Source organism: Talpa europaea (assembly GCF_964194135.1).
Source record: "Talpa europaea genome assembly, chromosome: 6".
In the NCBI taxonomy this organism is placed as follows: Eukaryota; Metazoa; Chordata; class Mammalia; order Eulipotyphla; family Talpidae; genus Talpa; species Talpa europaea.
This window is the reverse complement of record NC_140072.1, coordinates 44068646-44092538: the sequence shown is the minus strand read 5'-3', so window position 1 is coordinate 44092538 and position 23893 is coordinate 44068646. Positions and strand designations below refer to the sequence as shown.

At 46.3% G+C, this 23893-nt stretch overlaps 1 gene segment (V, D, J or C); it reads right to left on the bottom strand.

Annotated features, from left to right (window-relative positions):
- The window catches only part of LOC311172120 (immunoglobulin kappa light chain-like), an 85418-nt gene extending 68605 nt beyond the window's left edge, over nt 1-16813 (bottom strand). The window contains exons 1-2 of the V gene segment in view: nt 16765-16813; nt 16345-16646 (exon numbers count right to left, since the gene is read on the bottom strand).
- Between the last annotated feature and the right edge of the window lie 7080 nt (nt 16814-23893).

Genomic DNA, 23893 nt, shown 5'->3' with positions numbered 1-23893 from the left:
GAGGTTATTCACATGGGTGGGGACCCACCGTGCAGAGTTCAGAATCCAGAGTGGGCGAGAGGACACCCCTGCAGGGGGATAAATATGGTGGATGCCTTGCAAGGCCATGCAAGGGCTGGAGCAGAGTGTGTGTGTTTGTGTGTGTGGGCGGAGTTGGAGTTGTCTGCACAGTATCTCCAGGGCTCCAGGTGGACCGGGAGGTGGAGGTGGCAGCCACAAGAGTGATTGCCATCAGGCATGCTGATCAAATAGAAAATGCATTAGTGACATCTAGAGCCAATAGTATCACTTTGAGAAAAGAGTTTTAGATAATTGAAGTAGAAATGGCAAGATTAGAAGAATGATGTCTGGAAAAAAAGCATGGAGTGGATACATGGGGTGATGCAGAGGTGAGAAATCTTTTATCAAATGTTCATTCCAGCAGAGCCTCCACCACGAGAGGCTCACCATCAAATTAACACAATACTTGGCCAGTGGATGGCAACTTCTGCCCGTTGTTGGCCGTGGGTGGGCCCCAGGGCATGTGTGGACCTAATGGCCCTGATTCCAATACAGGCTGGCTGGCTTCACAAGCTATTTGTCTTATTTCTACTTGATTGTTGTTTGCTTGCTTCCTTCTGCGTGCACATGCCTCTGTGTGTGTATGTGTGTGTGTGCGTGTGTGTGTGTGTCTTGCTTGATTTCTTTATATATTCATTATACTAACACATGATAGCATTTTATTTATCCAAATATTCTTACCTGAAGCCAGAGGAGCAGAACTCCAAGGAGCTGTAACGGTAACCCCATCTCTTCTTTGACTTTTCTCTTTTGCTCAAGACATATTTTTTTTAAGATGTATTTATTTATTTATTTATACAAGCACTGGGTACAGTCAGAAGCGCGGGAGGGTGAGAGAATTCACCAGAGCCAATGCGGGAAGCAGAACAGGCAGGAGGACCAAAGTACACTGCTGAGGGGAACAGCGGGCACAGCAGGAGAGGTCTTCCCACCACGTGGGACCCTCACCCAGTGGCTGGGGATCGAACCTATGTTGCAGAGGCTGCGGGCAGCTCCGCAACCCAGCGCTCAACCGCTGCACCACCGCGGAGACCCTCAAGACATATCTTAAGATATAGATCTTCTGATAGCATTTTGAGAGACAGGACCACTTGAGATTTAAGAGAAAGAGCATATGCAAATTATGGGGCTTTCTTGTGGTTTAAATATTTAGAGAAGAGTGTCAGGAGAGCTCTCACCCTTTTTCCTTCTTTCTGTGTATTATCTCCCTCTGCTGACCACCTGCAGATAGTGGTGTGAAGGTTTTGAAAGAGCTGACTCCAGGCTTGAGCAAATACAGGCACTGCCAGGCTACCACCCACTGAGCTACAGAGTATGTTATCTGCAATGAACAAGATGCCATTCATCCAGTGTTGGGGCAAGGTGGTTACCTCTCCTGTGCTCTGTCCTAATTCATTGTCTGAACATTCCAAACAGCATCACACCACACCTCACAACATCACGTTAACTAGACTTGATGAACAAGGAATGACCAGGTGTGTGTTTAATAGAAACACACAAGCAGCAGTTGGTGGATGCATATCCTAAAAAAATTCGTGGGCTTGCCATTTTGGTAAACATGTCAAGGGTCCAGATGTCTGAAGTATTCAGATCACCCCCTTCAAGTTAAGACAAGTAAATGCCTTTGGCACTGTTGATGACAGATACTGAAGCACTGTGTTTTGTAATCACTTCTGAAATATTGCAAGAACACATCCCACACTTGTGTAAACGGCGCCATCCCACCTGTCAGCCAACTGTGGTCACAATTTAGAGGGGACTCAGAACAGAGAAGTTCTGTAGCAGATTCAGGTGGTGATGCCAGTGTGCTGTCATTTGGACCTCTGACCTTGGTGTGTGAAGCTGATGAATGTGTGTCAGATAAGGGCACTTCTGAGCACTCAACAAACCCTGACAGAGAAACAAAGCATCGACATCTAGGATTCTACAGCAACACCTTGTCATTGTCTAAATATCCTATTCCCTATTCAAAAAGTTGTGCCTGAAATAGCATAGAACCATGGCAGATGTGTCCAGGGTATAATAAGGAACTGTACACCTAAAACATATATATTGTTGTTAACCCATTAAAAAATAATTCAAACTAGAAAAGGAAACTATTTCTTTAAAAAAACATTTATTTAAAGAACAACAAAATCTTGACTATCAATCTGCTGTCAATTCCCCATCAGCACCATCACTTGCAACACATTTCCCAGAGCCCCTTTCACCTATAGTTCCCTATAGAATTGCTCAGTGAGGGGTCCTTTCTGAAGGTGAAAGACAGAGGAGGGGCATCCAGTAATATCCATGGGTACCTGTGGCAGATGGGTGTAGAAGAAGACTGGAGACTCAACTGCTGAGATGGTCCAGGCAGCTGAGGTCATGAGCACACCACCTCAGAGTTTCCTCTACACGCCTGGGGACCCCGTGGCCAGGCAGCCAGTACCCCAGTGGAATATGTTCTCTGCCATCTGGGGACACACTAGACGATCACTTGTCTATATATCTGCTTCACTTATTATATCCCCAGGTCTTTGAAATAATATAATTTTTCTTGTTTACAAGCAATTCTGCTCTGACTTTCTACATTGACTTCTCTTTGATGTATAAACTGTGGTCAATGCCCAAAACAAGTCTCCTTGGATATAGCTAGCTGTGTGTTTAATAAAGCGGCAGAGGAATTGTCATGTCCCTTTGCTAGAGTTGAGGAGGAAGAACGAGAATTAGGATGCAGTGGAGCGCACTGCCCTGTCTACCCAAACCCTCCTGTCAGTTTCAAAGAATGGCTGCAACTGAGTTGTGCTCTCAGCAGATAGAGGGATGGGAGAGGCAGCTGGGGCTGCCCAGCCTCACACATCTGCTCCCTGGGTGGTTTTTGTTCAGGCTTGTATCACTGTGGGAAGAGAACTATAATACTGTTGACAGTAGTAAGTGGCAGCATCTTCAGGCTCCAGGCTGCTGATGGTGAGAGTGAAATCTGTCCCAGACCCACTGCCACTGAAGCGGGATGGGACACCAGTTTGCAAATTGGATGCACGGTAGATCAGGAGCTTAGGAGCTTCCCCGGGTTTCTGCTGGTACCAGGCTAAATACTTGTTAACATTCTGACTGGCCCGGCATGAGATGGTGACTCTGTCTCTTGGAGATGCAGACACGGAGGGTGGAGACTGGGTCATCTGGATGGCACACCTGGCTCCAAAAGAGAAGAAGCCCGAAGCAGAGAACGCCAGAGAGCCCAGATAGAGTGAAGATTTGCCAGTGAAGATTTGCTGGGGGCTGGGAGGACTGCCAGCCTCCCAGCCCCCCAGCAAATCTTCACTCTATCTGGGCTCTCTGGCGTTCTCTGCTTCTGCTTCGGGCTTCTTCTCTTTTGGTTTCTGCTGCTTCTCGGCTTCTGCTTCGGCTTCTCCTGATGCTACTGGTGCTGCTCACGTCCCCCCGTGATGCCGCCCTTAAAAAGCAGTCTTAACTCAGCTGAATCCCATCTACCTATGCCCACACCCTATTCCAGGTGCCCGCCATCAGGCATGCATTCAGGACAAGGATCCATCATCTATCCTGATGGCGGAAGGGCAGAAAAGCCTGACATTTTCTTTACCCTACAGTCCACCCCCTCAGTGTTTTCTGCCATACAGTCTATACATATATATACAATTTTCTAAGCAAACAAACAATGCAGCCATGGCCCACAAAAGCAAATACATCAAATATAACAAAATACAATATAACAAAATACAACAGAACACAAATAAGTCCAGGCAGGGCACCAACCTAGTGCAAAAGACAATTATTGGTACCAGCAGATAAGCCACCAAATCTGCTGCCGAAGGCACTGCTCATACGAGGGAGGGGAATCACTCACGGCATCTACTATATCACACCAGGAGCCGTCAGGCTTCCTGGCCTTCTCTGGCTGTAGTCTCGGCTACAAGGCACACACAGCATCCACCCCCAGGATGCACTAGCTCTGGGATTGGCAATTTTATTCTGTTGGGGGTAATCACCAACCCTCAGGGTTTCTGTCTGCAGTCGCTCCAACACTCGGCCTTCACAGCCACCCATGCAACTCGCAGACCCCTGCACTCAAGCCAACCCACTGCACAAGCACATGGGTTGGGGATCAAAACTCTACATGTGGCTTGGGCTCCACCCCAAGCCACGTTCCCCACCCATCCCCCAAGGACAGGTTCCTCAGCTCCTCACCTTCACTCAAGAATGAGCAGGGCATCACCCACAGGTGATTTTACGAGACTCACAGTTCTTCAGCATACTCAGGCTGCTTAACAGCCACTCAGGGCTTCTCAACTTAGCATCAGTACCAGCTTTTGCCTTCTTAGTTGGCTTTTCTCCTCCACCTGGCTGCTGGGCATAACAGGCTGCTTTTGGCCATCTAGACCCACTGGCCACCCCCTGATTCTCAAAAAAAACATAACCTGCCAAGGTCCTCCGCCTTCTGGCGGGATTGTCAGTCCAAGTTTATCAGTCCATGTCCATTGGCCTCTCCCTGCATCAGCAGCGGCCTGCTGCCTCAGGGGTCATTGGCTGGTCCTTTCTGGTGTCATTGCCTGGTCCTTTCCAGTGTCGTTGCCTGGTCCTTTCCGGTGTCGTTGCTTGGTCCTCTCGGGCGTCTCCTCCATGCGAGGTCTCGTCCCACAGCTCCGGACTGTATCCACCTTCTGTGCTGCCATGGCACCTTCAGTGTCATCACAGGCAAACAGTCTGTTCTCCTTAGTCCCTCCAGGTCTTCGGAGGGCTCCAATACCTATCTGCATGGATCCTGCCGACTACGCCAATTGCAAGGGCAGGACCGGCCACAGTGCAGGTTTTCTGATCCCATGCAGACCGGGTAAAGGAGGAGCCAGAGTCCTCAGTAGTTTTGCAGGTTTTTTATTTGGGGTTCACCAGGCATATGGCAGGCAGGGGTGCTGGCTGGGGGGCTGGGAGGCTGGCAGACCTCCCAGCCCCCAGCAAGTCTTCAACCTATCTGGGCTCTCTGGAGTTCGTTCTGCTGCTTCTCGGCTTCTCCTTCGGCTTCGGCTTCGGCTTCGGCTTCTACTGCTTCTACTGCTGCTGCTGCTGCTGTTGCTTCTGCTGCTGGCGTCCCCGTGACGCCGCCCTTAAAAGCACAGTCTCAGCTCAGCTGAATCCCATCTACCCATGCCCACACCCTATTCCAGGTGCCCGCCATCAGGCATGCATTCAGGACAAGGATCCATCATCTATCCTGATGGCAGAAGGGCAGAAAAGCCTGATATTTTCTTTACCCTACACTGCCCCTTGGACATTGAATTGCCCATGATCCCAGCTACCTTACCTTACTTTACTTTACTTGCCGGCTTACCACAGCTGGTCCTTCAGCGGTTCCTTCGTTCTTTTTCGTGCCCCATGTTGGGCGCCACCTGTCCCGACCCGCGGGATTAGGAGGCACGAAAAGAGAAGGGCTGAGGATTGAAATGAGGGGCTTGAGACAACTTGACGCTAGCGTTTGCTTCTTTATTTTTCCTTTATCCTTTTCCTACTTTTCCATGTCTTTCTTTTCCCTGACTTTCTTACTTCCCTGGCCTTCTCTCTGCTCCTCTCGCAGTAACCCTTGCCGTATCTCCTTACAGTCTCCTCGCAGTCCTCCTCTCTCTCTCGTGGTTCCCTTCTTATACCCTGGTCCCTCCTCCCATCGTGCCTCTCAGTCTCGCGTGATTTACAGGAGAATGCAGGGGTTTCTCCGAAGGTGAAACAGTAAATCGAAACCTAATTCATCGAGCACATGTGCAACATGGCGCATGCTCCAGGCGGCTCCAGACACCACCTGTCAGCTAACTGCGGTCACAATTTAGAGGGGACTAAGAACAGAGAAGTTCTGTAGCAGATTCAGGTGGTGATGCCAGTGTGTTGTCATTTGGACTTCTGACCTTGGTGTGTGAAGCTGATGAATGTGTGTCAGATCAGGGCACTTCTGGGCACTCAACAAACCCTGCCAGAGAAACAAAGCATCGACATCTAGGATTCTACAGCAACACCTTGTCATTGTCTAAAAAATCCTATTCTCTATTCAAAAAGTTGTGCCTGAAATAGCATAGAACCATGGCAGATATGTCCAGGGTATAATAAGGAACTGTACAACTAAAACATATATATTGTTGTTAACCCATTAAAAAATAATTCAAACTAGAAAAGGAAACTATTTCTTTAAAAAAACATTTATTTAAAGAACAACAAAATGGTGACTATCTGCTGTCAATTCCCCATCAGCACCATCACTTGCAACACATTTCCCAGAGCCCCTTTCACCTATAGTTCCCTATAGAATTGCTCAGTGAGGGGTCCTTCCTGAAGTTGGAAGACAGAGGAGGGGCATCCAGTATTATCCATGGGTACCTGCGGCAGATGGGTGTAGAAGAAGACTGGAGACTCAACTGCTGAGATGGTCCAGGCAGCTGAGGTCATGAGCACACCCACCTCAGAGTTTCCTCTACAGGCCTGGGGACCCTTTGGCCAGGCAGCCTGTACCCCAGTGGAATATGTTCTCTGCCATCTGGGGACACACTAGACGATCACTTGTCTATATATCTGCTTCCCTTATTATATCCCCAGGCCTTTGAAATAATATAATTTTTCTTGTTTACAAGCAATTCTGCTCAGACTTTCTAGAGTGACTTCTCTTTGATGTATGAACTGTGGTCAATGCCCAAAACAAGTCTCCTTGGATATAGCTAGCTGTGTGTTTAATAAAGCAGCAGAGGAATTGCCATGTTCCTTTGCTAGAGTTGAGGAGGAAGAATGAGAGTTAGGAATGCAGTGGAGCTCACTGCCCTGTCTACCCAAACCCTCCTGTCAGTTTCAAAGAATGGCTGCAACTGAGTTGTGCTCTCAGCAGATAGAGGGATGAGGAGAGGCAGCTGGGGCTGCCCAGCCTCACACATCTGGTCCCTGGGTGGTTTTTGTTCAGGCTTGTATCACTGTGGGAGGAGTACTATAATACTGTTGACAGTAGTAAGTGGCAGCATCTTCAGGCTCCAGGCTGCTGATGGTGAGAGTGAAATCTGTCCCAGATCCACTGCCACTGAAGCGGGATGGAACACCGGACAGCAAACTGCTTGCATCATAGATCAGGAGCTTAGGAGCTTTCCCTGGTTTCTGCTGGTACCAGGCTAACCACTTGTTAACACTCTGACTGGCCCGGCAGGAGATGGTGATTCTGTCTCCTGGAGATGCAGACACGGAGGGTGGAGACTGGGTCATCTGGATGGCACAACTGGCTCCTGGGATGGAAACAGAAAACACACCCACACTGTCACCCTGTCATCAGAGGACTTCCCTGAGGGCCAGAGGTCCTGCCCACCCAGGGCTGATCAACCCCTGGTGTTTCCTTCTTTACCTGGGAGCCAGAGCAGCAGGAGGCTGAGGAGCTGAGCGGGGGCCCTCATGTCCATGCTGGGTCCTGACTGGACTGACTCTCAGGGTTTTGAAGTGTCACTAATAAGTCTCCAGGGAGGTGGACTGTGTCCTGAAAAGATGCAAATGAGCAGGGGCGGGGCAGGCTGGGCACAGCTGTGGGGCTGACTCTGCTCATAACCCCCAGGGGCCTGAGTGTACAGTGCAGGCCTGTAGCCTGTGTCTCAGATGCTCTCAGACATGGAGAACAGATTCTCCCTGGGGGTCACATGGGACTGGCCATCATAAATAATGATGTCTTTTGCCATTTTGGTTATCAAAATGCATTCTAAATATTTCCATAAATAGCAATGTTCCTCCTATTTAGGAAGTAATGATTGAATAATTTATGATGAGGAACAGATTGTAAAGTGCATATGAATATTTGTCTAATGAAAATATTGGGTTATTGCTGATATCAATATTATCCCTATTAATAGTAGTAGTAGTAGTAGTAGTAGTAGTAGTGGTAGTAGTAGAAGTATTGCCAGAGAGTCTGTATGTATTTTTATGTGGACACATATATGAGCAAATCCTTTTTCTTTTCTCCATTAATTTCCTGCAGATCATACTCTGTCTCAGGCTTGTACTAAAATAAGAGTGCATTTTAACTTCATTTTAGAGCATTTTATTGATTAATGTCAAAACCTTTTTAAATAGTCTTATTAAATAACCAATAATTCCCCAGGAATTTTTGATTTATACAATTTTTAGCCTTCATGTCTTTGTGGGTTCTAGTATAAGAACAGATCTATCTTAAACACAAATTACGCCCCATTTCCTGGGACTTGACATTACCATGTGTTAATAAAATCATGATTATTTCCAAACTTATTAGCAAAATACATTGCCCAAAACTTTACCAAATCATGGAGATCATGCATTAGATTTTCAGTTATAATAAAAAGAAATATCAATTTATACTACATAAATAGAAGAGTGCTTATACAAAAGAATATCCAGCGTGGCAAGCTGAAAGAAAGGCTTAAACCTGTGACTTAATCATTTTAACTGTCAGATCCAAGTTCTTCCTGTTTCTCCCCTCTGGCCTTCTTTTTCCACCATCAGATTAAGGGTAGATTTACTGTAAGACAAACATCCCGCAATCATGTGCTTCTTTATCAGGTGTGGTGTCCATTCCTCACATTCCAGCAGCTTCTGAATTCCCTCCATGTGGTCAGGCTCAGGCACTGGCCATCCTCTGCCAGGGCACTGCAGCAACAGCTCATTGAAAGGCTCTTCAGCTGCCCCTCATTTCATCCTTCAAACATGTTGGAATCAACATTCTCAAGTCCAAATACTATTTGAGAACTTTGAAAGGACAGAGTTGATGCTTTGGAGGCAAGAATTCAAATGTCCTCACTCCCACCTGTACTCAAAGAACTGAGCAAAGGATTACAGAAGGAAAAAATAAGAAAAATCTTCATGAGCAGTCACTATAAGCCCAAGGAACATAAAGGATAAAGACTCCCATTTCTTCCTCATCTCATGAAAACTTTTTTCCGAGGAGAAAATGGAGGAGTGTGGTGAAGCAAATTGTGATTTTTAACTAGAAATAAATATTAAACAAGGTGCCATATGATAGCTACACGAGTGATATTTGTATATTGTATTAGAGAATGACTTTCTCCTTTGACTTGTGTGTTGGATATTTCATGTCCCAGGATGACTTGAAAGTCCCCTGTTCATGATTAAAGATGATTTGTATACTTGGCAATGAATGAGATTGTAATTGACTTTACTTTTGCAGAAATAGAAATATTGAAACAATTGTACCAACCAGTTTCCTTTTCCTCTGACTCTGCTATGATGAGGGCTGAGGACAGACTAAATGGAAAGGACACCCACAGCCCCACTCACTCTGGGCAAGCACCTGGCTCCAGGCAGGGACCAGAGGGAGCAGGGCAGGGCAGCAGCAGAAATCTTACCTGTTTATAACCTAAGCATCCCATTCAAATCCAAGCTGCGTGAGGTCAGTGTTTCGATTTTGTGTAAAATTTCCTTTGATTAGGCAAGTTATGATACTGTAACTTTATAAATATTTTCAGTTTTAGGTAAAGATATATGGCAGTGCTTTAGCAGAGCTGAGGAGCTGAAGCTGTTTCATCTCTTCCTCCAGGAGGTGCTGTTACACCTCAGGTCTTAGTGACAGAGGGATTAGAAGAACTTGAGGTAGAGTCTGAGAAAATGACTCAAAAAAAAAAAAAAAAAGAAAAGAAAAAACCATGACAAGGGTGGTATAAAAAATTAAGGGATTTTATGGTGGTGAACTAGGGTTGATTTGATGCTGGTTGCACTATGTTGGTGATACCTGATGCGGGTATCCAAATATCACCTCAATTAAAATCATACAATTAATTAAAGAATCAAAGCCCTCATTTTCTGAGGTAGTTGTTGTGTTGAGGAAAATATGAGGGATTCCTCTGGATATAACCTGATGCCTTAGTGATGCCCAAGAGGAACGTCAGAAATGCATTTAAAAAATCAAAAACAAGTCTGAGATGGAGCTATGAGTTTATTCACCGTGTCTTCATTCTGTTCAGTGACTTAATATATTCCATGAGCTGATACCAGTCTTATAAATATCAAGTCACCTTTGAAATTCATGCTCACAAACACATACATCCCATTATATTAACAAATTTAGGTTTCAAGTTGGCTGCAATTGTGTGAAAGGGGAACAGTGAATCCTAATAATATTTCACATTAGCAATTTTTTTTTCTGGACTTTATTTTCTTTTATGTTTTAAGCTGATTTTCACACTCTTCTCAGATACAATCACATTCTCTGGGACAAAGATGTTTGTGCCTCCTTTCCATTATCTGTCCTCACAGCTCACTGCACGGGCACCCTTTGTGATCATATTGTCTGAAGCTTCTGGAGGCAGCAGGCTCCTGGGCTGACTGATCAAGGCTCTGTTGATGGGGTTTCCTGGCCCTGCAGCCTGAGGGTGTCAGACACAGGAGCTGCAGCAAGATGGTGCCCCAGCACAGCTCCTCATCTCCCTGGTGCCCCCTGCAGGAGACAAGGAAAATCTCATATTAGCCACTGGGAGTGGAGGGGGCTGGAGGGGTGGTGGGCACGTCATTTAATCACTACAATTACATTGTAATAAAATTTATGCCTCATCTTTGAAATCAATAAATAATGTAGTGGATTGACTAGCAGCTCTCATATTAAAGCTCATAATCCTGTAGGGAGAAAAGGCATCCCTCCACGAATCAGTGGAACTTGGGATGGTTTTGCTATTTACCTCTTTCCCTCTGAACCTTCCCCAGAACACATCTCTAACTAGCTCCTGTGACACTGATGATATCACTGGATTCCGGACAAATTCTAAGCAACAGGGCATTTGCATATCAAAGAAAAAGAGCGTGTGCCACCACACACGTTGATATGTACATACCCATGCGGTTTTTATCAAGGAAGTCTGTCAACGATTCCTATATATTTACTGTAATTTTTTTACTTTTCTGTTTATATATGACTTAACAAAGTTTCATTGCTATGAACCCAGGTCAGCTAGATACTTGGAGGAACGTTTAAGAATATCTGGGGTTCAACCCCTATCTTAAAAACCTGAGAGTGATAACACTGGGTTGTCAGCTTCCCAACATCGCTATCATTTCTGGAAACACACTGCCAAGAACCTTTTTACTTTCTGTTATTTCTTGCAGAGTCCCCTGATGAGGGTGTTGCCCTGAAATTGGAAAGTCAGAAGAGGACATGTTAATCCTCTCTCTGAGCACTGGCAGGCAGGTGTGTGGGAGGAGCTGGCAATGAGAGAATCACCTGGTGAGACCCTCCAGGCAGCAGGGAGCATAGGCGGCCTCACCTCTGAGTTTCCTGCAGAAGTCAGAGTCTGGGACCTTCGTCACTGCTCTGACTTCGGGGAAACACCATCTTTCCACTTCTGGCATTGTTTCCATTGTTACCATATCCACAGACATATGAAATGATACATGATTTAGTTCTATATTATTATTATTAACAAATAATTCCTTGGACTAGCTAGGATGAGTTCTCTTTTATGCTATGAACCCTGGCTGATGCTGTAACCCAGACTCCTCAGATATAAAAATGACTGTCTTCTTTGAATTAGATATTGATTGTCCAGCTCATGCTGCTTGGCTGGGAGGAGGAACATTTAGGGTGTAGAGGAGCTTCCCTGCCATCTCTGCCTACATTTGCAGTCTTCTTTAAAGTGTGGCTGGATATGAAATGTGCTCTCAGCAGATGGGGCATCAAGAAGAGCTGCTGGTGCTGCCCAGCCTCACACATCTGCTCCCTGGGTGGTTTTTGTTCAGGCTTGTGTCACTGTGAGAGGGAAGCTGTTACCCTGCTGACAGCAGTAAGTGGCAGCATCTTCAGGCTCCAGGCTGCTGATGGTGAGAGTGAAATCTGTCTCAGATCCACTGTCACTGAAGCGGGATGGGACCCTGGGTTATAAATCAGTTTCATATTTAATCAGGAACTTAGAAGCTTTCCCTGGTTTCTGCTGATACCAGTGTAACTAGTAACGAACGCTCTCACTGGCTTGGCAGGTGAAGATGACACTGCATCCTGGTGATGCAGACACGGAGGGTGGAGACTGGGTCACCTGGATCTCACACCTGGCCCCTGAGATGGACACAGAAAACATGCCCACACTGTCATCCTGTCATCAGAGGACTTCCCTGAGGGCCAGGGATCCTGCCCACCCAGGGTTGATCAAGTCCTGGTGTTTCCTTCCTCACCTGGGAGCCAGAGCAGCAGGAGGCTGAGGAGCTGAGCAGAGCCCCTCATATCTGAGCTGGGTCCTGCCTGGACTGACCCTTCGGGGCTCCATAGATTAGTCATAAGTGTGGAGGGAGGGGCTGTGCTCAGGGAACATGCAAATGTGCAGAGTGGGGCAGGCTGGGCACTGCTGCAGGCTGGTTTGTCTCAGTAACTGCACAGCACAGTATCCCCAGGGCTCCAGGTGAGACCAGAGATTTGCCTGCAGAGAATGTGTTTCTCCATGGGGACCTAGGGCACTATCAATCTGTGGAGTGTTATTTTTGCTTTCCTTACGTTTGAGGACATGTTTTTTGCTTCCTCTCCAATGCAGACAGTGTCTGTCAGGCATGACACAACCTCAGAACCTCCCTCAATTTGGAACCTATGGATATTCATGAGGCCAGAGAGGTTTCTCTTGTTCTGATGGTTTGGCGTGCTACATTATTGGCACTATCAACCAGAGGTACTATAAATTATATGCCCAAATAGAAAAACTGAGTGATCAGGGTTTGTAAGGAAGGGACCAGACACCCTATCTGCCATCACTCACCTGTGATCCCTGCTCAGCCTTTATGGGAACTCTGCCCCATCTTTTCCACCAACACCAGCTAGGGCAGGGATTTCCCCTCTACATATGGGAAGCACAGCCACATTCCTAACAATGTTGTTTTTAAACTATCCATGCTAACGGTACCCCGATTTTCCCACATTTTTTCTCCTGCTTTCTATTCCCTCTTAAATCAACTTCTTTCTCTTTAGGAGCTGAGGTTCACCCTAGATCAAGAGCTCAATTATAACCTTGAAACTACTATGTCCCCTAAACCTGCATATTCTACCATCACCCAGTCTCTCAGTTCCTAAGAAGGGCTTATTCTTAATGATTAGGTTTAGAACATTGGGCCCCCAGCAGAGGGAGGAGACAACCTTGCTGACAGGTGAAGGTGGAAGCTTGCACAGGGTGTTGAAGCCCACGCAGTACGGAGCTGTCATGTACGTGGGGTGAAGATGCAAGTGTAGTGGGAGTGCTGAGCTAGGAGAGAGGAGGGTTCCCCACATGCACGTGACAAAAGATGCACCCAGTTTGGGTGTGCAAGTGAAGGGACATAAGGGAGGTTATTCACATTGGTGGGGACCCACAGTGCAGAATTCAGGGTCCAGAGTGGGCAAGAGGACACCCCTGCAGGGGGATAAAGATGGTGGATGCCTTGCAAGGGCCATTCAAGGGCTGGAGCAGAGAGAGAGAGAGAGAGAGAGAGAGTGTGTGTGTGTGTGTGTGTGGGTGGGTGGAGTTGGAGTTGTCTGCATAGTATCTCCAGGGCTCCAGGTCAGAACGGGAGGTGGAGGTGGCAGCCACAAGCGTGATTGCCACCAGGCATGCTGATCAAATAGAAAATGTATTAGTGACATCTAGAGCCAAGAGTATCACTTTGAGAAAAGAGTTCTAGATAATGGAAGTAGAAGTGGCAAGATTAGAAGAATGATGTCTGGAAAAAAAAGCATGGAGTGGATACATGGGTTGATGCAGAGGTGAGAAATCTTTTATCAAATGTTCATTCCAGCAGAGCCTGCACCACGAGAGGCTCACCATCAAATTAACACAATACTTGGCCAGTGGATGGCAACTTCTGCCCATTGTTGGCCATGGGTGGGCCCCAGGGCATGTGTGGACCTAATGGCCCTGATTCCAATACAGGCTGGCTGGCTTCACAAGCTATTTGTCTTATTTCTACTTGATTGTTGTTTGCTTGCTTCCTTCTGCGTGCGCATGCCTGTGTGCGTGTGTGCGCGCGCGCGCGTGTGTGTGTGTGTTGCTTGATTTCTTTATATATTCATTATACTAACTCCTGATAGCATTGTATTTATCCAAATATTCTTACCTGGAAGCCAGAGGAGCAGAACTCCAAGAAGCTGTAATGGTAACCCCATTTCTTCTTTGACTTTTCTCTTTTGCTCAAGACATACCTTTTTTTTTTTTTAAGATGTATTCATTTATTTATCCATTTTTAAGATTTATTTATTTATTTATTTATACAAGCACTGGGTACAGTCAGAAGCGCGGGAAGGTGAGAGAATTCACCAGAGCGAATGTGGGAAGCAGAACAGGCAGGAGGACCAAAGTACAATGCTGAGGGGAGCAGCGGGCACAGCAGGAGAAGTCTGCGTGCCATGTGGGACCCTCACCCAGCGGCTGGGGATCGAACCGATGTTGCAGAGGCTGCGGGCAGCTCTGCAACCCAGCGCTCAACCACTGCGCCACCGCGGAGACCCTCAAGACATATCTTAAGATATAGATCTTCTTATAGCATTTTGAGAGACAGGACCACTTGAGATTTAAGAGAAAGAGCATATGCAAATTATGGGGCTTTCCTGTGGTTTAAATATTTAGAGAGGAGTGTCAGGAGAGCTCTCACCCTTTTTCCTTCTTTCTGTGTATTATCTCCCTCTGCTGACCATCTGCAGATAGGGGTGTGAAGGTTTTGAAAGAGCTGACTCCAGGCTTGAGCAAATACAGGCACTGCCGGGCTACCACCAACCCACTGAGATACAGAGTATGTTATCTGCAATGAACAAGATGCCATTCGTCCAGTGTTGGGGCAAGGTGGTTACCTCTCCTGTGCTCTGTCCTAATTCATTGTCTGAACATTCCAAACAGCATCACACCACACCTCACAACATCACGTTAACTAGACTTGATGAACAAGGAATGACCAGGTGTGTGTTTAATAGAAACAAACAAGCTGCAGTTGGTGGATGAATATCCTACAAAAATTCGTGGGCTTGCCATTTTGGTAAACATATCAAGGGTCCAGATGTCTGAAGTATTCAGATCACCCCCTTCAAGTTAAGACAAGTAATGCCTTTGGCACTGTTGATGACAGATACTGAAGCACTGTGTTTTGTAATCACCTCTGAAATGTTGCGACAACACATCCCACACTTGGTAAATGGCACCATCCCACCTGTCAGCTAACTGCGGTCACAATTTAGAGGGGGCTCAGAACAGAGAAGTTCTGTAGCAGATTCAGGTGGTGATGCCAGTGTGCTGTCATTTGGACCTCTGACCTTGGTGTGTGAAGCTGATGAATGTATGTCAGATAAGGGCACTTCTGGGCACTCAACAAACTCTGACAGAGAAACAAAGCATCGACATCTAGGATTCTACAGTAACACCTTGTCATTGTCTAAAAAATCCTATTCCCTATTCAAAAAGTTGTGCCTGAAATAGCATGGAACCATGGCAGATGTGTCCAGGGTATAATAAGGAACTGTACACCTAAAACATATATATTGTTGTTAACCCATTAAAAAATAATTCAAACTAGAAAAGGAAACTATTTCTTTAAAAAAACATTTATTTAAAGAACAACAAAATCGTGACTATCTATCTGCTGTCAATTCCCTATCAGCACCATCACTTGCAACACATTTCCCAGAGCCCCTTTCACCTATAGTTCCCTATAGAATTGCTCAGTGAGGGGTCCTTCCTGAAGTTGAAAGACAGAGGAGGGGCATCCAGTATTATCCATGGGTACCTGCAGCAGAAGGGTGTAGAAGAAGACTGGAGACTCAACTGCTGAGATGGTCCAGGCAGCTGAGGTCATGAGCACACCTACCTCAGAGTTTCCTCTACAGGCCTGGGGACCCCGTGGCCAGGCAGCCAGTACCCCAGTGGAATATGTTCTCTGCCATCTGGGGACACACTAGGCGATCACTTGTCTATATATCTGCTTCACTTATTATATCCCCAGGCTTTTGAAATAATATAATTTTTCTTGTTTACAAGCAATTCTGCTCAGACTTTCTAGAGTGACTTCTCTTTGATATATGAACTGTGGTCAATGCCCAAAACAAGACTCCTCAGATATAACTAGCTGTGTGTTTAATAAAGCAGCAGAGGAATTGTCATGTCCCTTTGCTAGAGTTGAGGCGGAAGAACTAGAGTTAGGAATGCAGTGGAGCTCACTGCCCTGTCTACCCACACCCTCCTGTCAGTTTCAAAGAATGGCTGCAACTGAGTAGTGCTCTCAGCAGATAGAGCAGTGGGGAGAGGCAGCTGGGGCTGCCCAGCCTCACACATCTGCTCCCTGGGTGGTTTTTGTTCAGGCTTGTATCACTGTGGGAGGAGTACTATCATACTGTTGACAGTAGTAAGTGGCAGCATCTTCAGGCTCCAGGCTGCTGATGGTGAGAGAATAATCTGTCCCAGATCCACTGCCACTGAAACGGGATGGGACCCCGGATTGCAAATTGGATGCATAATAAATCAGGGGCTTAGGAGCTTTCCCTGGTTTCTGCTGGTACCAGGCTAAATACTTGTTAACATTCTGACTGGCCCGGCAGGAGATGGTGACTCTTTCTCCTGGAGATGCAGACACGGAGGCTGGAGACTGGGTCATCTGGATGGCACACCTGGCTCCTGGGATGGAAACAGAAAACACGCACCCACACTGTCATCCTGTCATCAGAGGACTTCCCTGAGGGCCAGGGGTCCTGCCCACCCAGGGCTGATCAACTCCTGGTGTTTCCTTCCTCACCTGGGAGCCAGAGCAGCAGGAGGCTGAGGAGCTGAGCGGGGGCCCTCATGTCCATGCTGGGTCCTGCCTGGACTGACTCTCAGGGTTTCGAAGTGTCACTAATAAGTCTCCAGGAAGGTGGACCGTGTCCTGGAAAGATGCAAATGAGCAGGGGCGGGCCAGGCTGGGCACAGCTGTGGGGCTGACTCTGCTCATAACCCCCAGGGGCCCGAGTGCACAGTGCAGGCCCCGTGGCCTGTGTCCCAGAGGCTCTCAGACATGGAGAACAGATTCTCCCTGGGGGTCACATGGGTATGGCCATCAGAAATAATGATGTCTTTTGCCATTTTGGTTATCAAAATGCATTCTAAATATTTCCATAAATAGCAATGTTCCTCCTATTTAGGAAGTAATGACTGAATAATTTATGATGAGGAACAGATTGTAAAGTGCATATGAATATTTGTCTAATGAAAATATTGGGTTATTGCTGATATCAATATTATCCCTATTAATAGTAGTAGTAGTGGTAGTAGTAGAAGTATTGCCAGAGAGTCTGTATGTATTTTTATGTGGACACATATATGAGCAAATCCTTTTTCTTTTCTCCATTAATTTCCTGCAGATCATACTCTGTCTCAGGCTTGTACTAAAATAAGAGTGCATTTTAACTTCATTTTAGAGCATTTTATTGATTAATGTCAAAACCTTTTTAAGACTTATACAATTTTTAGCCTTCATGTCTTTGTGGGTTCTAATATAAGAACAGATCTATCTTAAACACAAATTACGCCCCATTTCCTGGGACTTGACATTACCATGTGTTAATAAAATCATGATTATTTCCAAACTTATTAGCAAAATACATTGCCCAAAACTTTACCAAATCATGGAGATCATGTATTAAATTTTCATTTGTAATAAACAGAAATATCAATTTATACTACATAAATAGAAGAGTGCTTATACAAAAGAATATCCAGCGTGGCAAGGTGAAAGAAAGGCTTAAACCTGTGACTTAATTATTTTAACTGTCAGATCCAAGTTCTTCCTGTTTCTCCACTCTGGCCTTCTTTTTCCACCATCAGATTAAGGGTAGATTTACTGTAAGACAAACATCCCACAATCATGTGCTTCTTTATCAGGTGTGGTGTCCATTCCTCACATTCCAGCAGCTTCTGAATTCCCTCCACGTGGTCAGGCTCAGGCACTGGCCATCCTCTGCCAGGGCACTGCAGCCACAGTTCATTGAAAGGCTCTTCAGCTGCCCCTCATTTCATCCTTCAAACACGTTGGGATCAACATTCTCAAATCCAAATACTATTTGAGAACTTTGAAAAGACAGAGTTGATGCTTTGGAAGCAAGAATTCAAATGTCCTCACTCCCACCTGTACTCAAAGAACTGAGCAAAGGATTACAGAAGGAAAAAATAAGAAAATTCTTCATGAGCAGTCACTATAAGCCCAAGGAACATGAAGGATAAAGACTCCCATTTCTTCCTCATCTCATGAAAACTTTTTTCTGAGAAAAAAATGGAGGAGTGTGGTGAAGCAGAATGTGATTTTTAACTAGAAATAAATATTGAACATGGTGAGAGACGCCAGGGACATCTGCACAAGTGATATTTGTACATAGTGTCAGAGATTGACTTTCTCCTTTGACTTGTGTGTTGGATATTTCATGTCCCAGGATGACTTGAAAGTCCCCTGTTCATGATTAAAGATGATTTGTATACTTGGCAATTAATGAGATTGTAATTGACTTTACTTTTGCAGAAATAGAAATATTGAAACAATTGTACCAACCAATTTTCTTTTCCTCTGACTCTGCTATGATGAGGGCTGAGGACAGACTAAATGGACAGGACACCCACAGCCCCACTCACTCTGGGCAAGCACCTTGCTCCAGGCAGGGACCAGAGGGAGCAGGGTAGGAGCAGCAGCAGAAATCTTACTTGTTTATAACCTAAGCATCCCATTCAAATCCAAGCTGCATGAGGTCAGTGTTTCGATTTTGTGTAAAATATCCTTTGATTAGGCAAGTTATGATACTGTAACTTTATAAATATTTTCAGTTTTAGGTAAAGATATATGGCAGTGCTTTAGCAGAGCTGAGGAGCTGAAGCTGTTTCATCTCTTCCTCCAGGAGGTGCTTTTACACCTCAGGTCTCTTAGTGACACAGTGATTAGAAGAATTTGAGGTAGAGTCTGAGAAAACGACTCAAAAAAAAAAAAAAGAAAAAAGAAAAAGAAAAAAACAATGACAAGGGTGGTATAAAAAATTAAGGGTTTTTATGGTGGTGGACTAGGGTTTATTTGATGCTGGTTGCACTATGTTGGTGATACCTGATGCGGGTATCCAAATATCACCTCAATTAAAATCATTCAATTAATTAAAGAATCAAAGCCCTCATTTTCTGCAGTAGATTTGTGTTGAGGAAAATATTAGGGATTCCTCTGGATATAGCCTGATGCCTTAGTGATGCCCAAGAGGAACGTCAGAAATGCATTTAAAAAAATCAAAAGAGTCTGAGATGGAGCTATGAGTTTATTCACCGTGTCCTCATTCTGTTCAGTGACCTGAATATATTCCATGAGCTGATGCCAGTCTTACAAATATCGAGTCACCTTTGAAATTCATATGCTCATAAACACATACATCCCATTATATTAACATATTTAGGTTTCAAGTTGGCTGCAATTGTGTGAAAGGGAACAGTGAATCCTAATAATATTTCACATTAGGAAATTTTTTCTGAACTTTATTTACTATTATGTTTTAAGCTGATTTTCAGACTCTTCTCAGATATCATCGCATTCCCTGGGACAAAGATGTTTGTGCCTCCTTTCCATTATCTGTCCTCACAGCTCACTGCACGGGCACCCTCTGTGATCATACACCCTGACGCTTCCAGAGGCAGCAGGCTCCTGGGTTGCTCAGGCCTCTGTTGATGGGGTTTCCTGGCCCTGGAGGCTGAGGGTGTCAGACACATGAGCTGCAAGCCGATGATGCCACAGCACCGCTCCTCATCAACCTGGTGCCCCCTGCAGGAGACAAGGAAAATCTCATATTGGCCACTGTGAGCGGAGGGGGCTGGAGGGGTAGGGGGGCAAGTTATTTGATCACTACAATTACGTTGTAATAAAATTGATGCCTCATCTTTGAAATTCAATAAATAATGTAGTGGAATGACTAGCAGCTCTTATCATATTAAAGCTCATAATCCTGCAGGATGAGAAGACATCCTTCTGTAACAGGGTGGTCCCCAGGAAAGGGGGAGGTTTCCTGCCCCACCCAAGGGAGAGTGGAGCTGAGCAAGGAGAGAAGAAGCTGCAGAGGAGACTGAGGAAGGAAGGAAGCAGGATGGAGCCAGAAGGAGACCTGGAGGAGGCACATGGAGCCGAGAGACATGTGAAGAAACTGTGCTTGCCTTTTGGTCGTAGACTGGGTGACACAGATGTGGGTGAGAGACCCATGGGGAAGTGACCATGGCAGCTTATATCTTGATTTTGATTTTTCTCTTTTCCTTCTGGGCTTGTCTGGTTGTTTCTGACCCTTTTCTGTGGGTCCCCACTGGAAGATGCTTTAGACTTGTGGCAGGCTTTGGGGCCTTGTTCTGGGCCAATCCCATTTGGATGGACTTTTACCCACGAGGGGACGGGTAACTCTGGATGCTTCATTTAGAAACTAGACTCTTTGCCTTTCCTGTATTGTTTCCTAATTGTATTAAAGTTCCTTCCCATTAAAGTCTTATACGTTTTGTGTTGATGTGGCGGATGGCAGAACCCATTTAGAATAGGCAGGTTTGCGGGGTTTGGGCTGCCCCTCTCCCTGTCCTGTAACACTTCCACAAATCAATGGAACTTGGGATGGGTTTGCGATGTATCTCTTTTCCTCTGAAACTTTCCTAGTACACATCTCTAACAAGTTCCCATGACACTGATGATACCACTGGATTCCGGACTGATTCTAAACAACAAGGCATTTGCATATCAAGGAAAAAAGAGTGTGTGCCAACACACACATATGCGTGTATACATACACATGTGTTTTTTTTATCAAGAAATTCTGTAAAATGATTGCTATATATTTACTGCAATTTTCTTACTTTTCTGTTTATTTTATGACTTAAAAAGTTTTCTTGCTATGAACCCAGGTTTGCTAATGATCCTTGGAGGAACGTTTAAGTATATTTGGTGTGCAACCCTAACTTAAAAACCTGAGAGTTGGGGGATGAGTGATAATACTGGGCTGTCTGCTGTCAGCTTGCCAACATCGAAATCCTTTCTGGAAACATATTGCCAAGAACCCCTTTGCTTTTTATGATTACTTGCAGAGTCATCTGATGAGGGTGTTGCCCTGAATTGGAAAGTCAGAAGAGGACGTTTTAATCCTTTCTCTGAGCACTTGCAGACAGGTGTGTGGGAGGAGCTGACAATGAGAGAATCACCTGGTGAGACCCTCCAGGCAGCAGGGAGCATAGGTGGCCTCACCTCTGAGTTTCCTGCAGAAGTCAGAGTCTGGAACCTATAACACTGCTCTGACTTTGAAGAAACACCAGGATCTTTCCACTTCTGGCATTGTTTCCGTTGTTACCATACCCACAGGCATATAAAATGTTACATGTGGAACCAAGCATAAGTATTCTTAGCCATTGCTTTGTCATTTTGTGTGTAACTGCCATTTTAGAATTTTAGGATTTGCTGTCCAGGGAACGACTGCATTCCAGAGATAGTTTCGACAGTTTTGACCCTCACTCCTCCCTCGCCCTCCGGTCACCAGTGAGGGTGAACTTGCTGTAATTGGAGCTGCAGGCTGGAGCTGCATCTGGCCCAGCCAGCCAGCTTAGAATTCTAGCCGGGCAAAGTTGGAGAATGCATCCTTGTAGCCAATGAGTAACTGCCAGCATAATTTAACCTTATTAAAAAAACCCTGCTTCCTTTGTTCAGGGCTCTTGATACCTGCTGCTGCTTTGGTAGGTGCCGTGAGCCCAGACTCTAGTCTGTAATAAACTCCCTTTTGTGATTGCATCAGCTGTCTTTGGGTTCTTGGAGGCTATACTCGCCGAGTCTGCTGATCTTGGGCACAACATTGCATGACTTAGTTCTGTTGTTATTATTAACAAATAATTCCTTGGACTAGCTAGGATGAGTTCGTTTTTAAGCTATGAACCCTGGCTGATGCTGTAGCCCAGACTCCTCAGATATAAAAATGACTGTCTTTTTTGAATTAGATATTGATTGTCCTGTTCACATTGCTGGGGCTGGGGAGGAGGAAGAGTTAGGGTGTAGAGGAGCCTCCCCACCCCTTCTGACAACATTTGCAGTCTTTAAGTGTTGTTGCATCTGAGATGTGCTCTCAGCAGATGGGGCATCAGGAGTTGGTGCTGTGGCTGCCCAGCCTCACATTCTGCTCCCTGGGTGGTTTTTGTTCAGGCTTGTGTCACTGTGGGAGGGTAGCTCTTACTCTGCTGACAGTAGTAAGTGGCAGCATTTTCAGGCTCCAGGCTGCTGATGGTGAGAGTGAAATCTGTCCCAGACCCACTGCTACTGAAGCGGGATGGGACCCTGGGTTGCAAAGTGGTTGTATAACCGATTAGGAGCTTAGGCACTTTCCCTGGTTTCTGCTGGTTCCAGTGCAAGCTGGTACTGATACCCTGACTGGCCTGGCAGGAGATGGTGACTCTGTCTCCGGAAGATGCAGACACGGAGGGTGGAGAGTGGCTCAACTGGATCTTACAACTGGCCCCTGGGATGGAAACAGAAAACACAGCCACACTGTCATCCTGTCATCAAAGGGCTTCTCTGAGGGCCAGGGGTACTGCCCACCCGGGGCTGATCAACTCCTGGTGTTTCCTTCCTCACCTGGAAGCCAGAGCAGCAGGAGGCTGAGGAGCTGAGAGGGGGTCCTCATGTCCATGCTGGATCCTGCCTGGACTGACCCTCAGGGGCTCCATAGACTAGTAATAAGTGTGGCGGGAGGGGCTGTGCTATGGGAACATGCAAATATGCAGGGTGGGGCAGGCTGGGCACAGATGCAGGCTGGTTTGGCTCAGTAACAACACAGCACAGTATCCCCAGGGCTCCAGGTCCAACCACAGATTTGCCTGCAAAGAATGTGTTTCTCCATGGGGACCAAGAGTACTATAAATCTGTGAATAGAGTGTTATTTTTGCTCTCCTCAAGGTTGAGGACATGCCTCTTTGCTTCCTCTCCAATGCAGACAGGGTCTGTCAGGCATGACACAACCTCAAAACCTCCCTCATTTTGGAACCTATAGATATTCATGAGGCCAGAGAAGTTTTTCTTGCTCTCATGGTTTGGCGTGGTACATTATCGGCACTATCAAGAGGGGCTATACATTAGAAGCCCAATTAGAAAAACTGAGTGATGATTTTTTTTTTTGTTGGAGCAACATGGCGGCGAGGAGACGCTGCGAGTAAGATCTCCCATTAAAAAAAGTTAATAGGGAGGAAAAGCGGCAGGTCCCAGTGAGAACTGGGACACGGAAGATAAACGGACGACTCCAGCAAACTGCCCGAAGAAGAAAGTTGCCATAAAAGAGGACGAGAAGGGAGGGAAGCACAGAACCCTGCTCCCCTCCCCCGCCCACAGAGGCGGCACTCTCCGACCGGCAGAGACCAGGGAAACAACAAACCAAAACGCCCAACAAGAAAAACGGATGCAGCAAGCGGGACTGTGAGTGGAAAGGAACTATTTCAGCCACCACACCCCGTGAACGGGAGCTGAGGCGAACCCTGCAGGATCCGCCGCGGAGGTGAGCTCCAGGCGCCATTAAAGAGAGCCCCGCCCACCAGGAGGAGACCAGCACCAGCACACAGCCCCGGCCGCCCGGTAAGCTTGCGCGAAAGCGGCGCTCGGATTGCAGCTGCCCAGGCCCCTGCGCCTGCGACCTAGGCTTGCGGGGAGACGGCGGAGGCCCTCCCTGAGTGAGCAGGAACAAGGTGCCCAGGCAGGGGAGCGGGATTCAAAAGGCGCCATTCCCGCGCCACTGATCTGGGCTACAGCCCGCGTCCTGGAACTGAGGGCTTTGGAACTGAGACCCGGGCGAGGCCCTCCCTGAGTGAGCAGGAACAAGGCGCCCAGGCAGGGGAGCGGGATTCAAAAGGCGCCATTCCCGCGCCACTGA